This window comes from Falco biarmicus, chromosome 2 (genome assembly GCF_023638135.1).
Source record: "Falco biarmicus isolate bFalBia1 chromosome 2, bFalBia1.pri, whole genome shotgun sequence".
NCBI lineage: Eukaryota > Metazoa > Chordata > Aves > Falconiformes > Falconidae > Falco > Falco biarmicus.
Genome location: NC_079289.1, coordinates 58,343,614 through 58,359,727, shown reverse-complemented (window position 1 = coordinate 58,359,727; position 16,114 = coordinate 58,343,614). Strand labels below are relative to the sequence as shown.

At 42.2% G+C, this 16,114-nt stretch overlaps 1 protein-coding gene across 1 annotated transcript in view; it reads left to right on the top strand.

Moving 5' to 3' along the window:
- Positions 1-1,310: 1,310 nt before the first annotated feature.
- GGACT (gamma-glutamylamine cyclotransferase) overlaps positions 1,311-16,114 on the top strand; it is a 31,957-nt gene continuing 17,153 nt past the window's right edge. Inside the window, exon 1 of the mRNA XM_056329121.1 lies at positions 1,311-1,431. The gene's annotated coding sequence lies outside the window, so the exon portion shown is untranslated. The remainder of the gene's footprint in view (positions 1,432-16,114) is intronic.

The window sequence follows — 16,114 nt, the reverse complement described above, 5'->3', positions numbered from 1 at the left end:
GAAAAAGGACCGTATATTGCAGCTCCAAAGAAGAGCCATGTGCATTGTGGCATGGGTGTTCGGTGTATGTCAGGTACATGTCAAGTGGTTCAGGGCTTTTAAAATTAAGTATTTTTGTTAGAAAATCCCTGCAGATATTGAAATTGGTAGTTTGCGATTGCTGTTGAACTTTTTTAATGTAGTGTTAATCATTTAGATTGCCATGGGTACGTTCCAATTAATTTCAGCTGAGCAAGAAGTAAATACATTTGTAATGGAGCGATGTAATAAATCTGCATTTTGCTATTGTTTTGCATAGATTTTAATTGTGATAATGCTTATTTTTGTAGTATGTTTTTATTTTGGGGGTCTGCTGGAAGCTAGGAAGAAAATCCAATGGGTGTGGTAGCCTGGTACTGTGATATACAGGAGGACATTCTTACCCTTAGAGTAACAGTTCAAAATCTTGATTCTGCACGAGTGTATTGATTTGGAATCCGTATGTCTAAAAAAAACCCAAAGTGATGGAATACCTGATTAATTCAACCTCTAAAACAAAATACGGAAGAAAGAAGAAAAGCAGGAGATGCTGCCTCAAACTGAGCAATCTTAACCCTGCTTTACAGGAGAATTATTGAACGCTAATTGTGTAGGAAAGGGAATAGTCTGTAACATGAGCACAGCCCGGCTTTCAGCGGACCGACTCGTGACGGAGGGGCTGGCGTCGAGGCACGGAGCAGAGCACAAGGGTGTCTTGACTCCGGTTCCTCCTACCGGTGTATCCATTTCCTTACAGCGATCCCGCTGCGCGGAGTCCCAGCGCTTTGCTAAAAGCAGCACCTCAGCTGGGAAGTGGGAACCTGCCTGAGAAGGGGGAAAGAGGCGGCCGCTTGGCACGCTGCCGGCTGTAAACCCTCGGCACCCGCCTCGGCCTACAGCCGAAACCCCTCCGCAGAGCGGCCGGTGGCGTTTATACACGATGGTTTGTAACAGCACTCGAACCGCCAGGTTGTGCGGCCCGAGGCTGCGCTGCTTGCTGGGCGCCCGGCACGGCCCCGACCGCAGGCCCCGACCGCAGGCCCCGCGCTGCGGCTGTGCCTTTTGCTGCCGCTGCCGGTGTTCTGGGGGCGGCCCTTCCCGGGCAGCGCGGCCGCCGCACCGCCTGCAGCCGCTGCTGCCGCGGGCCGCCCAGCTCCGCGCCCAGTCGCCGCCCCGCCGCACGGCGCTGCCGCCCTCTCGCACCCGGGACAGCTCGGGCCAACAACCCCGGCTCACCCCCGCCGGCCCCGGCCCACGGGGGAGGGAGGGAGGGCGGGCAGGCCCCGCCCCGCCCCGCGCCGGCCCCGCCCCGCCGCCTACTCCCCAGAGAGGCGCCCCAGGACGGGCAGAAGGAGGCGGCTGCCGGCGGGAGCGGGGGCGCGGAGGCACCGAGACACCCGGCAGCGCTGGCGAGTGAGTGTCGCGACCGGCCGCGGGGCACGCGGGCTAGGGCGGGGCGGGGCAGAGCGGAGCGGAGCGGGCCGGCCCCGCCCCTCCCCTCGCCGCCACGTGACGCGGTGGCCCCGCGCGGTTCGAGCGGCCGGTCCGCCTCCGTGCGCGTGTCCCGGCCCGTTCCCCCCCCCCCCCCCCCGCTTCCGGTATCGCCGCCGCGGAGCCTCCTGGTGACCGGGGAGCCGCGGGCGGCGGCGCGTCCCCGCGGCGGCCGCTGGGCCCAGGCGCTGCCCGGCCGCTGCCAGCGGCGGCGAATGAGCCCTGCCGGCTCTGCGGCGGGAGGAGGGGGCCTGCCGGCAGCGGCGGAGGGCGCCGCGCAGCGCTGGCCCTGTGAGAGCTGCGAGCGGCTCGGCGCCCTCCGCCGCCGGCTGGGGGCTGCCCCGCTGGGCCCTGCGCGGTCCTGCCCGCCGCGGGGGCCCGGGTTCCGGCGGCGTGTCCGGGGCTGCTCGGTTGCGGCCAGGCGCCGGCCTCGGTAACAGGACGTGTCCCGGGGCCGCCGTCCCTACCTCCGCGCCCGGGGCCGTACTGGCGGGCCGAGGCGGGGGACCCTGGCGCGGTGCTCAGGTGTGCTTGGCGTGTTGGGACACGAGTGTTCGCCGCTCTTTTTATCGTCAGGGCTTTACCTTGCAAGGGTTGGTGTGGGCTGGAGAAACAAGTAACCAGAGGACAGAAAGCAAACGCTCCGGGTATCACGGACGGAGAGAAGCGTGGGCAGTTAATGCTTCCAAGATAATGCCTCGGAGCATTTTTCTTTGCCTGCGTTGCCTGGACTGCATAGGGGTTTTTTAATCTTTTTTTTTTTTTTTATCCTCCTAAGGGTTTAGTTCCACTGTATTTTCATTTCTTGCTTTTTCAGTGTCCCCTTCCATTTTAGACTTATGTAAACCTTTTGCTTTTGACATAAGGTTCGTTTATCTGTTAACTCCAGACAATTAATTTCCTCATTTTTTGCTTCAGGGCTTTTTAATTTGCTACCTCTGTAATTTTTGCCATGCTTTAAAAATACCGAGGTGGGAACTTATGTAGAGCTTAATGTACAGAGGCACAAATATAAATATCACCACGACCACCTTGTTTCATGTAGAATAGCGGAGAATGGACTTGTTTTATATACTCTCTAGTTTAAGCAAGCAGTCAACCTGGAAAAGCAATTTCTTGGTAATTAAAATTGTTCATTGCGTGACATAGGCCATTAAGAGAAGCTTTAAATTTCGCATGTCAGAATGAAAAATGGGCATATTTCCATCTTGCTTCTCACTTCCCCCTGAGAAAAGCCTTGTATACACATTCTCTGTTTTAAAAGTGTATATATCCTCAGGTAGCACTCATCTGCTGCCCTTGTTTCATCGTAGCTGTCAAAGTCATGTGGAAACTAACACGTCTTGTTACCAAAGTGTATTACAGCATTCTGCTGCCATCGGGAAATAAAAGCTAAACAGAAGAGATGTCTCTGTTACTGTCTCAAAACCTGAATTGTCAAGGCTGTTACACGTCTAAAAAAGTGGCCTTCCCATACATTGCTAATGTTTAAAATCCGCACCATATTGCTGACAAATACTACCTGCTTAATACATGTGTCGTACTTCTTTTTGCTTGGGTTCTTGCAGCCTGTTTGCTCCTACTTTCCAAATTACTGTGCTGTACTGCATCAGCTTTGCAAGTTTCTTTGAGCTTGTTTATGAGTTTGTTTTGAGACCATTGGAATATTGAGCAAAGCTTTGCTCAGTCGCTGAAGAGAGTGTCATGTTGCTGATAATCTGTCATGTCATCTGCTCCTTAAATTTTTTCTTCCGGCAACTTCTTTATATGTGTGATCAGAGGGGTTTTGCTGATCATTTTCTCATATCAATTCGGGGTCGAAACATTGCTTTGAATGCTTTATTTACTGCACTGTCTGCTTTTTATCCTTTAGAAAGGATCATCATGTCAGTTCATGCTTTCCTTTAGGTAATTTTGATGTGGAAAGCTAGGTGCCTCCAAAGAATACGGAGCAGAAACCAGGCACCGGCCATCCTACTGTCTCTCCCACCCACTGTTACAGTGAGCACAGCCTCTTCGCTTGAAAAAGTGTTGTCTAGTGTTGGCTTTAGCCCTGTTCTGAGGGGTAGGCAGGGCTAGGTGACCTTCAAAGGTCCCTTCCAACCAACGCTTCTCCAACTGTCTGTATGTTTTCATAACTCCCAACGGTAACCCAACTACCTACTTCAAAAGAAATTTCCTTTAGAAAATTACTTTCATCTGACTGCTGGTGGAACCACGATTTTTGCCTGTTCTGTTCGTATGGTTGCATTTGTTTTTCTTGGGGAGCTTTGGGGAACTGAAGTTGCATGACTGCCTGATATACGTTTTGAATTTGTGAATGTAGGTACAGCAGGCACAAAGGTGCAGTCATGAAGGTATTGTGAAGTGAAATAAGCAAATAATAAATTCCAGGGGTATGCTGTGGCATTTGCCTTCTGCTAGGAGCTCTGGTACACTCATACTCTGATGGATTAGCCAAATTATTTTTCTGTGTACTCATAAGCAGCATTAATAGTTACATTCATAGCAAAAAATACTCTATTCCTGTTAAGTCTTGCAGTATGCTTCTCATGCTTTAAAAGCATAGGCTCTTTGAACTTGAACCTGGCCAAATAATTTTCATAGCTCTGTTGATTAAAGTAGAACTGAATGTGAAACTTGCATGACATTTTAAGGGTCATGAACTGTTTAAGCAGAGAACACATGCCATGATAAGATGCATTTTTATATGAACTGATGTTATCTTTTTTTTCCCCGTCTTTAAAGATATTTTTTTGCTGCTTTCTGACAGAGGCTGAGTACTACATAGATAATTTAATACGAGACAGGGGAAAAGTGTGGATGTAGTCATGTCATTGAGTTTGCAAATTAATACCTTTTTCACTGTCTCTCTAAAGTGTATGCTTAACACCTCTTTTCTTCAAAAATGGAACTGTTCAAGCAGTAGTAAATCACTGTTCTTAAATCAAAATCTGTAGCTGTTTAGAATTTTCTGCTCTTTTTCACTCCAAAAGTTTAATTACATTTTACAGACCATGTCAGATACAGTTCTTTTCCTCACTTCCAAAAACCAATTAATGCTAAAGAAGGACAGACTATACCAGGATAATATAACACTCTATTGATTTACCATTACAGTGTTTTTCAAGAATGCCCTTTACATTAAGATTTTCGGCCGTTGTGATTTCTTCAGGTGTGTCAGCTATTTGCTCTTAACATCTTGAGAAAACATAATGAATATCACTTTAACTCCTGATTTCTCTGTATTACAAGAGACCTTTTTTTTTCTTTGGAATTTCCCACATAACCACCTCTCTGCAGTGTTTTTGACTAAATGCTCATGTTCTTCACTAACAGCCAGAGTTAACATCATATTGCTGACATTCTGACAGAAGTTCTTGGCCATAGAATTGTTTTTTCTCATCCCTTCTCTGAAGCGTTGCCTTTTGCCAGTGCTGTGTGTTGCCGCTGTAACTGTGAGGGAGATCATGCCACCTGTGCTAGGCTTCAGTTGTGTGAGAGTGGCTGTATTAGCACATATTTAAATTGCAGTATTGTCCTATCAAATAATACCAGAGTATTTACAAGTCTATTTTTCTTCTGTCCCTCCACTCATTTTGTCTAGTCTGATACGGTCCCACAACTTTTATCACAGTAGAACTCAAGCTGGAAGGGACCTCGGGAGTCTCTAGTCCAACCTCCTTATTGAACAGAGGGTCACCTGTGTGGGCAGAGCAGGCTGCTGAGGGCTTTATCTGGTGTGTCTTGAAAACCTTCAGGGGCAACACCTACACAACCCCTCTGGGCAGCTTGCTTTAATATTTGCATCATGAACACCCTTTTCCTTGACTCAGGTCGAGGCCTCTCCTATTTTGGTTTATACCTCTCATTTCTCCAGCTCCCACGTGCACCGCTATGAAGAGCCTAGCTGCATTTTCTGGATAACTTCCTCATAGGTATGGGAAGGCTGCTATTAGGTCACCCCAAAGCCACCTCCTCTCAAGTCGAACCGGCCCAGTTTACTAAGCTGCTTTTGACAGAGCAGGTGCTCCTGCCCTGCGACCATCTGAACTCACTGCAGTTTATCAGGATCTTCCTTGTACTGTGGGGCCCAAAGCTGGATGCAGGATTGTAGGTGTGGTCCAATGAGCGTCAAATAAAAGGCAACCCTCGCTTCCCTCCATCTGCTGGTTGTGCTCCCGTTAGCACAGCGCAGGGTGCTCACCACCTTTGCTGCTTGCTTTTTTCAGCAAGGTGCATTCGTGAGCCTTAAGGAAAGGGTTAGTAGGGTAAGTCGTTGAGATGTCGGAGGAAACATGGATTGCACCAGTATAATCTTCACTGCCGTACTGCACTTTTTGCTGAGTCTTGGCTCTCCAACAGCAGCGAGGGTTGTAGCTTTCCTGTTAGTGAGGAAGGAGACACAGATGTTAATTTCTCATCACAGGTCTAAAACTCTGTTACTTCTGTTTTCCACAAGTCTCAGGAATACTTGTTGGCTTTCTGTTGCTTTCTGGTAACAGTATCATGGACAGGTTGAAAAGCGTTTTGGAATGGTAACCCAAGAGACTTCTCCAAAATATTTTTTGTGGCTGATATGGACTTAATCTTCCATAGTTTTTCTCTTGTATCTCTCCATATCCTGGGTATCAACCTGTACCTCTGCTGCTGCCTTCTGCATCACGGGGACTAAGAGTTGCCTACATATCTAATGAAATATGTCATTTAATATGTTTTGTCTTCTGGTAGGCAGACCAGTTTGTGTACAGGACTTTGAATAATTAAGGTTTTAGTGTTTCTACTGACACAGTACTGATCGGAGTTGAGGGCTTCTACCTCACCACGGCCCCCCTTTTTCATCTACTACTTCAGGTGACAGACTTGCATTTGAAATGTGAGTTTCACGTATAGCTGGTGGCGAGAGATTCAGCTCGCATTTCTTTACATCAACTGCTGAAGCCTGAACGACCATCCTAGAATCCAAACTTTAGGAAATTAAAGTTAAATGAGGTGAAAGCTACCCTCTGGCTCCTAAGAAGCTATTAATAGCATTCTTTCTGGATTCTTTTACATTAAACACAAGTCTGTGTTGTTTAATTGCGTATTAAACAGGCTACAGTATGGATACTGAATTTTAGCACTAAAACCAGTACATGATTTTAATTATGTCTATGTATTCTATCCACTGCTAGTTCTGTAAATAACAGTTTTGTTGTTGCTTGGATCTCAGAATGTGTGAATTTCTCTAGAAATCAAAGGTAACATGTTAGATTATTTCCCATTGGGGAATATCCCACAGTCCACATATACAGTAATACAGAAAGCTAGAAGGAAAATAGAAATAAACCAATTTTCTTCAAAACATTGCTGAGAAAAATGATATTGGAAGTGAGACTGTAAGGAGTGAGTGAGAAGTAAGGGTCTCATCTTGGTTTTGTGTTGGAAGAATGGTGATTGTGGTGGTTTTGGATGACGTTTAGACCTAGTGATGAACAAGGGATTCCTGTTAGTTATGAGAGTAAGACCATGACAGAATTACATTAGCTAATAACTTCATTAGAAGAAATTATTAGTTGTTTTGGTGTAGCAGGAGGTGGTAGGTTGATAGGCCAAAGTACATAAAGGACTCCACTTGGAGCTGTAATCCACTTAACTAGTGGAGGTGTTTTTTTATTTTTTAACTGTTCTAATTCTTTTTTTTAGCTTTGTCTTTTTAAAGTTATTTTAAGTAATTGCATGACCCACAATTCGCTGTGGATGCTGGAATAAAACATTTCAGATGCTGATAGCACTTAGTGTGTGCTTCACAATTGAAGGGAAGCGTTCAAGGCTGTTTAACCATTGTTGTAACATCTGTAGTTGCAATTCCTAAACTAGAAGTTACAAAATAACTGGTATCGCAGGAAAGCAAACTTGCAGGCTCAAAAAAGAGGTTTGCAATTCCAGAAGTGCAATTGGAAGAAGTTGCCCAGTAAAGTAACTGGTTCTGTGTCGATATCTTTACAGGTGTCCAGTGAAGGGATATTGGCCCCTTATTTGTGATCTCCCTGACTTTAGCTTGGAAGATCCAGTGTAGTTGCTCTTCCCCATGCAGTCCATCTCCGAGCTGCTAGGATCCAGCCTTCTATTTGTCCTCCCGAGTAACTCCTGCCCCTCTTTTGTGATGACGTTTTTCTGGCTTCTGTTTTTTATTTATTTTCCTGTGCTCAAGGGCTTACAGGGCTGTACCCTGGCAATATGTGGAATGAATGCCAAACTGTGCTCTCTTGTACGGATTTACCCAACCCGGCTCACCTGGACTGAGAAGAAGTTGTTCTGCAGCGGGACAACAGGTTCTTGTCAGTGTTTCAGTCTGGGGAAAAATGGGTATCCTTCATAGGTTTTGTGAAAAGCTTGTGGAAAAGGAAGAGAAATATTAGTAGGCTAGAGAAGGAGATTAGTAACATAAGCATCCATAGTAACAAACTGAGGAGAAAATTACTGGATTCGATTTTTTTATTATTGAAATTGAATCTAATCTCACAATAGGACGTGATCAGATATGACCTTCTATCAGAATATGTGGGTGGAAAAATTGGGAGCAACTGAAGAAGAGCTTTAAGCAATAGCAGTTGGAAACAGGTGATCAGATAAAGGATGAAGAACAAAAATATTACTTGCCATGATTGTCGGCTCGGGTGTGATGGTCTTGGATTTATAGGGAGGAGGAGAAGGAGGATACAGGCATTAGGTTCCCTTATGCTCCTGACTGCATGCCTGCACAGGTGCTCAAGGAAGATTGTGATTTGAAGAACAACTTAAGCCTAAACTTATTGTGGGCAAAGGAATAACTCTAAGGAGGATGCAACAAGCCTACAGAGGTTAGAAAAGTGAAGGGAAAAGATTACTAGAGATTACTAGGTGGAAAATTAATCTTGGAGTTAACGTCAACGTTTAAGTATGTTCAAGAGTGTATATCAATTCCTATTGATTTTCTTTGGGGCTATATTTTAGTGAAACCATCAAAACTTAGATTTTTCTGTAGAATAAGTGAGAATCTGAGCTCAGTGTTGCGTAGTATTTTCACTGAAAGGGGACGGAGTACAGCACATGTATGGAGTGTGGCAACGTATACTTTGAAGCAGTGCTTTAAAACTACATCACTTAGCGCAGCGCTGAGTGCTGCTTTGTCTTGTGTTGCCTGTGAGATGTGGAGGTACTGTTTGGTAAGTATTACGTTGGGATGTGGGCACAGGAGAATAAATTAAATTTAGATGGGATTGTGCAGGACTGAGCCTGCGCTATATTAGGAAAACATATAAATAACTGAGAAACTATATGAATGAGAGAAATGTTTCGATGCAATTTATGGAGTGGGGGCCCAGGCTTAATTTTGCCTTGGCTGAAAATTGCATAGGGAATAAATCCCAGCAGGACACTTACCATACACATACACGTTTCACACATCAAACCACTAACCTGCTGCAAGGCTGCAGTGCTTGCTGTGATGTAGTTCAAATATACTGACTATGAAAACTTTGAGGATATGAATCCAGCCAAATCTTAGCAAAGCTTTCTGAAGCTCGTTTCAAACATGAAAAGCAATACAAAGTTATACACTTAGGAACTTTATCTGGTTGGGAAGAGTGTGTTTGGGGAAGGTGATACAAAGGGGTCAGAAGGAAGAATCTTTGCCTTCTGCCAGCTCTGCAGTAGAAACCTGCTCTCTTAACTGTTTTCTCTAACAGGAGTCAAATTTAAGAGAGAATGAGCATAAAAGAAAATCAACATTTAAGAAATTGACATTATATTTTAGGTTAATGATTTCTTTCCTTTGATTAAACTGCCCTAAGGCAGTGGGCCTTATTTCCTGATGGTGGTTCCAGACATAATAAATTTCTCAGTAATGTGGTTATTCATGTAGTTATGTGAATCTTCAGGAAACCTGCTTAACAGAAACAAAACATCCTAGAGAAGCAAACAGGTGAGCAGAGAGAGAAAAGTTGTGTTTTTTCATCTTTCTATATGAGGCTTCTTAATGAGATATACTGGCAGGCTATTTTTTCCTCTCCCTTCTATTCTTGTTTATATTTACCTTTGTGTACCTTGTCAAAATATCAAGGAATTTAGGTCAAATTATATCTGGATCCATCTGCTCATCTAATCTGTTCTTTTAGTGCTAGTAGTTACTGTAGCTTTTAATTAAGTATACCTAATGACAGTTTACTACGTTAATGGGTGGCATCAAGTATCTTTGATTTTGTACACAATGAATTTACTAACCCAGGGAAGGTTGTTTTTTTCCCTAATTTCTGTATATCAAAACAATTATTCAATCTCTTTAATTTGTCAAATTGTAGTCATATTCTTATCTGTAAGTCCCATTAAATTGTTGCTTTAGGTGGAAACTCAACTAAGATCTATAATTCAGCAGCCTTTAGCAGAGGTTTATTGTTATCACAATCATGTTATGAATATAGGAAATGTGTATTCATTGACATGATCAATTTCAGTTTTGAATCTTGTTAATTATAGTTATTCTTTTGATAGAAGAACATTGTGCTGTAAATTTTATGACAGGCAAAAAATGGTCCACAATTGACCTTTCAGTTTTAGGTTCATCAAATATGTTTTAATTTTTATTGGGTTTTGTGGTTGACCATCAATGTTGATGTAACCTGATTGTAAGTGTGGTCTGCAGAGTGGTGCAGCAGACATGTGACCTGATAGGTATGATACTAGAAGGAAGGAGGAGGTGATACTGCCTTTAGGCTAATTTGTCTTTCATGACCTTGCCAAATCAGGTAATTTGGTTTCACATCAGACAAGTAAAAAATGAACCTGTTGGACTAATTTTTGAGATTATATATGGGATAGATTATTTCTTTGACATTCCCCCCCACCCCTCTCCATTTCTCTGTGCTGGCCCATGAGGCCCGGTCAGCCCACCTACATTATCAGCTGGATTTTTACTTTAGGTAGTAGTGATGCTTTGGGAGTGTGTTTAGGGAAAAGTGTTAGGAAATATTTTCAGTGACAGTGGAGCAGACAGCCTTAAGATTAATTAATTATCCAATTAGTTATCAATTAATTAAAATACTGTTAGCCTTAATTATTGTCTCTTAGCAGGAATAAATTCCCTAAGTAATCTTATACTTTTATGATCTGTAAAAACTCCACAGTGTTAACCACATGCACAAATTTAGTGTTTACTTAGACAGCTCTTCTCGGATCCCAGCTCTGATTATTTCTGTGTTGTGGGCAGAGTTGCTGCAGATGTAACCTTTGTCTGAGGTACCATGACATAATCACTTAACTATCTTTCCAAGAAACATGTATTAGCTTACATTGTTCTTTTTGATAAACCTATGGCATTGCTCTGGATTATACCTGTATGCGTGTATGTGTAACGATTGACCTGTGAAGCTCTGGTGAGATCACATGCGCTGAAAACAGTCTGTGAGCAAATGCGTGTGCAAGATTGTTTCCTGTATGTCTAGAAAAATAGCAATATAACTTGCCTAAAGTTGCAACATTGACAGCTTGAAGGAAAACTGTGTGAGAGTATAGATTTTCAGTTATTCTGTATCAAAGTGATTTATCTTACCAGTTTGCTATCAATAGAACAAATAAAGCATATGTCTATAAATAAAATGTAATTTATATTCTAAAAATCTGTAATAAATAGCAATGATTTCAGAACTACTTGGGATTAAAATGTCTTATATCTGTGATCTGAAGACAGTGTTTGAGAAGAAAAATAGACAAAGCCAAGAGGCTTGTTTTATGGATTCAGATTTATAGCTGCCTTTACATACAGTACACAAACCAGGATGGCTATCTTAGAAACCCTGAAGGGCACAAGTGTGTGTAGCTTTCTACCTAAGAAGCAGAAGCTTCAGCAAGGGAATGGTAACAGTGAGCTGTGCAGCTATTCTTGAGGCGGTGGCGGTACAGTCCTAGGTTGTTCCCGCACTTGCTTTCTTTCAGTGCTTTTATCGGCCGAAGATGTACAGCTGGCCTGGCACTGCTCTGCCTTTTAGACAGACATGCCTTGTGTGTGTCAGATACAGCCAAAGCCAGTGTCAGGGCTAACAGCTGTCTTGGACTGTGCCATCTCCTAGAAAGCAGAAAGATTCATGCCTTCTGTCCCAGGGGCTCTTACCCACTTCTCTTAGGAGCATTTGGTCTTGTTTGGCCTTTTGAAGCTGGATCACCATGCAGAAAGCAATGCAAGACTCATTGTGTCAGAGCGTGTTCAGTGTAGTGCCTCAGGATTATATCCCTGAGTGTATCTGGGGGCAGCTGTCTGGAGTGGGAGTGGGTTGGAATCCAACGTTTCATTCTGTCTTTTCAGGGTTATTGATCTTTGGGGAAATAGACCTCAAAAATCAATAACTGCATAACGTACCATCTATAAACATGCAGGGAGTGGGATCTAGAAATCTTCTTGAGTTAGTGGGAGTCTAATGACTGGACCACAGAATCAGTTCATCACAGTCTCCATGAGTCTAGCGCTCCTTTCCATGCATAGCGTATGAACCAATAAAGAGCCTTTTATTTTTACTTTTTAAAGAAGAGCTGCGATTGTTTCATGCAGTTCCTTGGCAAAAGGCGAGTTTGGCAGTAGTACTGATACTTCTGATAGAGGTTTGACTGACTTGCAGTTGAGGATAGTCAGTAATAAAGGACTCCCAGCCTTCCTGGATGGTCTAGGTTCTTCCTAGGCACTGTGCTTACCTTTCCTAGTGTCTGTCTTTGGAATTTAAGCTTGTTGGGCCTTCTGTCCTGGTAGATGTAGAAATGAGCTTACAGTCTCTATTTTTCTGTTACAATATGATTTCATATACTTAAAGGCACGGCCCTGTTTTCTCTAAAATAAGTGAATACAGTACAGTCTCTCTGTTCTTCCCTCCCCTCCCTCCCTCTATAGGCTGTGGTTTCCTGACCGGTGATTGTCCCCTCTCTGCTCAGCTGACCAGATTTCTCTAGAAGTGTGGTGCTCAAAGCTGGATATACTACTCAGTTTGTGACCAGAACAGAGCAGGAGATGATGTTCACATGTCGTACCATGCAGTAGTTTGTACATAAACATTTGGATATTTTTTCCAACAGTACCTCGTTGTTGACTCATGTTGAGTTCATGATTGCTGTGACTGCCAAATCTCATTCTGCAGAACTGCTGCTATGTTAATCTTTCCCCAGATTTTGTTTATATAGTTGATTATTCCTGGCTAATCTTAGAACTCTGCACTGGCTGTACTTGAACAGCTGCTGCAGAGCAGAGGTTGTGCAGGGGCTTGCAACTGTCTCGTTAGCCTTGTCCACAGCCTTTTGCATTGTGATACTACCTGCATCTTTTGAGTATTTTCATTACCAGCATTTCCCTGCTACTGGAATGAATATAACAAATTTTGTACATATATCCAGTTTGAGATGAGCCTCTGGTAAATATTAAATAGTCTTTCTAAACAGTCTTTTACCTACATACCAACAGTTCTTGTTAAATCATGGTTTTCTAGCTTGCTTGTGGGAATACGAGCAACAATGTCAAAAGTTCTACCAAGATCAAGGTAACTAGTATAGATCAAGATAAATGATTGCTTTTCAGCACCTGCACATCTTGTCAGAAACGACTTCTGTGTGTATTCTAAATACTAGGTTTTATTACTATAAGGTCTGCATCCCTTCTTTCTTCCACAGCAACTGACATTGGAAAAGGTGCTCAACCTCTTCCACAGAGCGCAGGTCGGGCAGGAGATGTCAGGCTGCTCTGCTGAGCAGCTCTAGACAAACCTTTTTGACCTCTGTTTTACTTTACTAGTTGTACTTCTGCTCCTGTTCATGTGCAGTTTAAGCACATTCTGATTCAGTGACCACTGAATGCTTCTATCTTTTGGGAGAAAATGGGAGAAAGACCATTTAATAACTGTTGTGTGGGGTTTTTTTTATTTTTACCTTTTAAAAAGGGATGAGGAGCTAGGGAGTCCTAAAATAATTGACACTTTGTTTTACAGAAAACTTCTGGCATTTGTTTTAATTTTTTTGTTGTTTGTTTTTGTTGTTGTTGTTCTGAAATGCTGAAGAAGGTGGAGAGAATAAGTGGTGGTGTTATACTACATAAATCATGCATGTAAAACCTGTCTAACTGTTAGCCCACCAGACTTAGGCAGTTTCTTTTAAAAATTATTTGTTTATGTTAACATCTGTTTAAATCAAGCAATTAGGAGAAGAGCTACTTTTTATTAATGACTCAGCATCCCTCTTCTCAGGCTTCAGCTTTCTTTCTGTTTTCTATTACTTTTTTTTTTTTTCTTTATATGGGGTTATGTTACTTGATAGCAGTATTCAAGGTTGTGTTGCTTGCCTGTATTCCTTTTAGGTGATTTTATCTTCTGTCATCAAAAAGCTGCCCCCACAAATCAGTTGAGACATAGTAAGTGCCTTGCTGGAGCACACTCCTCCAAACATTAGCTACGGATCCTAGGCATGTGTTCACCTGAAAATAATTCCTGTATCAGTCTTAGCCTTTCTGTCCCAGCTTTAAAATCCACAATGGTTTCACTAAAACCTGAAAACTCATACCAATGGAAGTCCCTATATCTTACTGAAAAAATACTGAAAGACAATACGACTTTTGGAAAGTCTGCTGTGGAAAACTCAAGCATAATTAGTGGAAGGAAAGTGTCAGTCTGAATGTGTTTTTACGAAATGAATTACAGATATCTTGACCACATCTTCCTCTGTTTTCTGATACAGAATTTTCTTCCAAAATTGAGACTTCAGAATCTTTTGATTCTGAAGTATTGCATTCATTTGTTATAATACAGTATTCTCAATCTTTGTTGCATAACAAGCTCATGAGTCTTCTTTCAAAAGTTAGGATTCTTTCACTAATTTATTTGAAAAGCTGTATTAAAAAAAAAAAACAAACAACAACAACAAAAAACCAAAGCACAACTTAAATCTTATACCAGTTGATCTAACTGCCTGCTGTAATTCAGTTTGAGTTTTGAAGTAAACATCAAAAGCTGAGAAAGCTTTCATTCTCTTATGCCCATTATCTAAAGTTTAAAGCAAGTATATACAAGTACTTTCTCATTACTTTAATGAAATACAGGGTCACCAATTCTGACTGCATTTTCCATGAATTGATCAATTTTTTTATTGGCTTAGTCTTGCTGATAGAGTGGAAAGAAGGAGAGACAGACAATAATTAAATCTTCTTTGATATTCAACTTTTTATTTAGTGTCTTGGAGCTCCAAACAATAGTCAATCAAAATCACTGCCCTCTGTATATTCTTGGTGGAACCGTCATAATAACAAACTAATACAGCCCTAGACTGGACTGAAAAGCAGTGATTAGGCAGTACAAAAATTGATTGCAATTAGCTAAATTCTGATGTAGCGGAAGTCACCAGTGAAAGCCTTTTTGCAAAACAGGTATAGGATCTAGCTTGCTCAAAATACAGAGATACAGCAGAGTTTTCACTTTGATTCAGGCCTTTTTTGACCTTGACTGAGGGATGAAGGCTTTTAGACACCTTGAGTTTCATATTTAAAATGACCTGTCATGGTCAGTTAGCTGATAATGTATCAATTAACCACAAATTGTCTGTGTGCATTGCTTCCCATAATTGTCTATAGTTTCACTTCTTTTGAAGTATTACTGCCCTAAAATCAAAGCACCTGCATATACAATTGCTGAGCATTTTAGAAATATACGGCGTTATTCTGGTGACACCAGGTGTTGAAAGTAAAAAATGTAATGCATTATGTATTCAGAAGCATGCCTTTATTAATTGGTAGTTGTTGTGTTGTAAACAGTGAACTAGTGAAGGCTTGTAGTTTGATAATTTGAGTTACTTACTTTAAAAGAAATGTTCACTTGCTGAAAATCAGAAGTGATTTGTTCATTACCTGTCTTTTTAAGCCATATCAAAAAGCCAAATTAAATGCTTTTACAGTTTCTTTTCTTTCTGTGTCTTAAGTAATGCACTGTTTCTTGATTTACATCTAGTGTAACTCTGATTATATTATTTGATTTTTCTTTAGTTGTTTAGCATTACTGAAGAATGCAGAAGTAAAATTAACTGAGATTTCCAAATGTCCCTAGATACTTTTTGTCAAATCTGAGTGAAACAGGTTTCGGAATAATAACATATTCCTGTATTTGGGGACTGGCAGTTACCAGGGACCAGGGACTGTTGTACTGCATGATGGGGGGGGGGGGGGGGAGGGAGGCGGCAGTGATGTTGGGAAGGCAGTGATAGATCTCAGTTTTCCATTGCAAAATGTATTTGATGCGATGGTGTACATCTGTTCACACAGTACTACTTTAAACTCACAGACCGTAGCTGCTGTGAGCCAAGACCTTTCAGTGGAAGCAGTCTGTCTTTAAAGCGTGGTACTGACTTCTCCGTGATATTTAGTGAGGGCTCTTCTCTTTAGTTGTGGCATAAAAATAAATTATAAGTGGTGGTTATAAATTTACTTTAAATTAGGAGGAAAGTTGCTAAACAAGAACAGCAGTTGGGGTTATATTATATATCAGTTTGTGCTGAGAGGAGGAATGTGTTGAAAATGTCTGTTGATCCCAGTGGAAGAAGAAACTTTTCACTTAGGATAGAGAAGTCTTAGAAC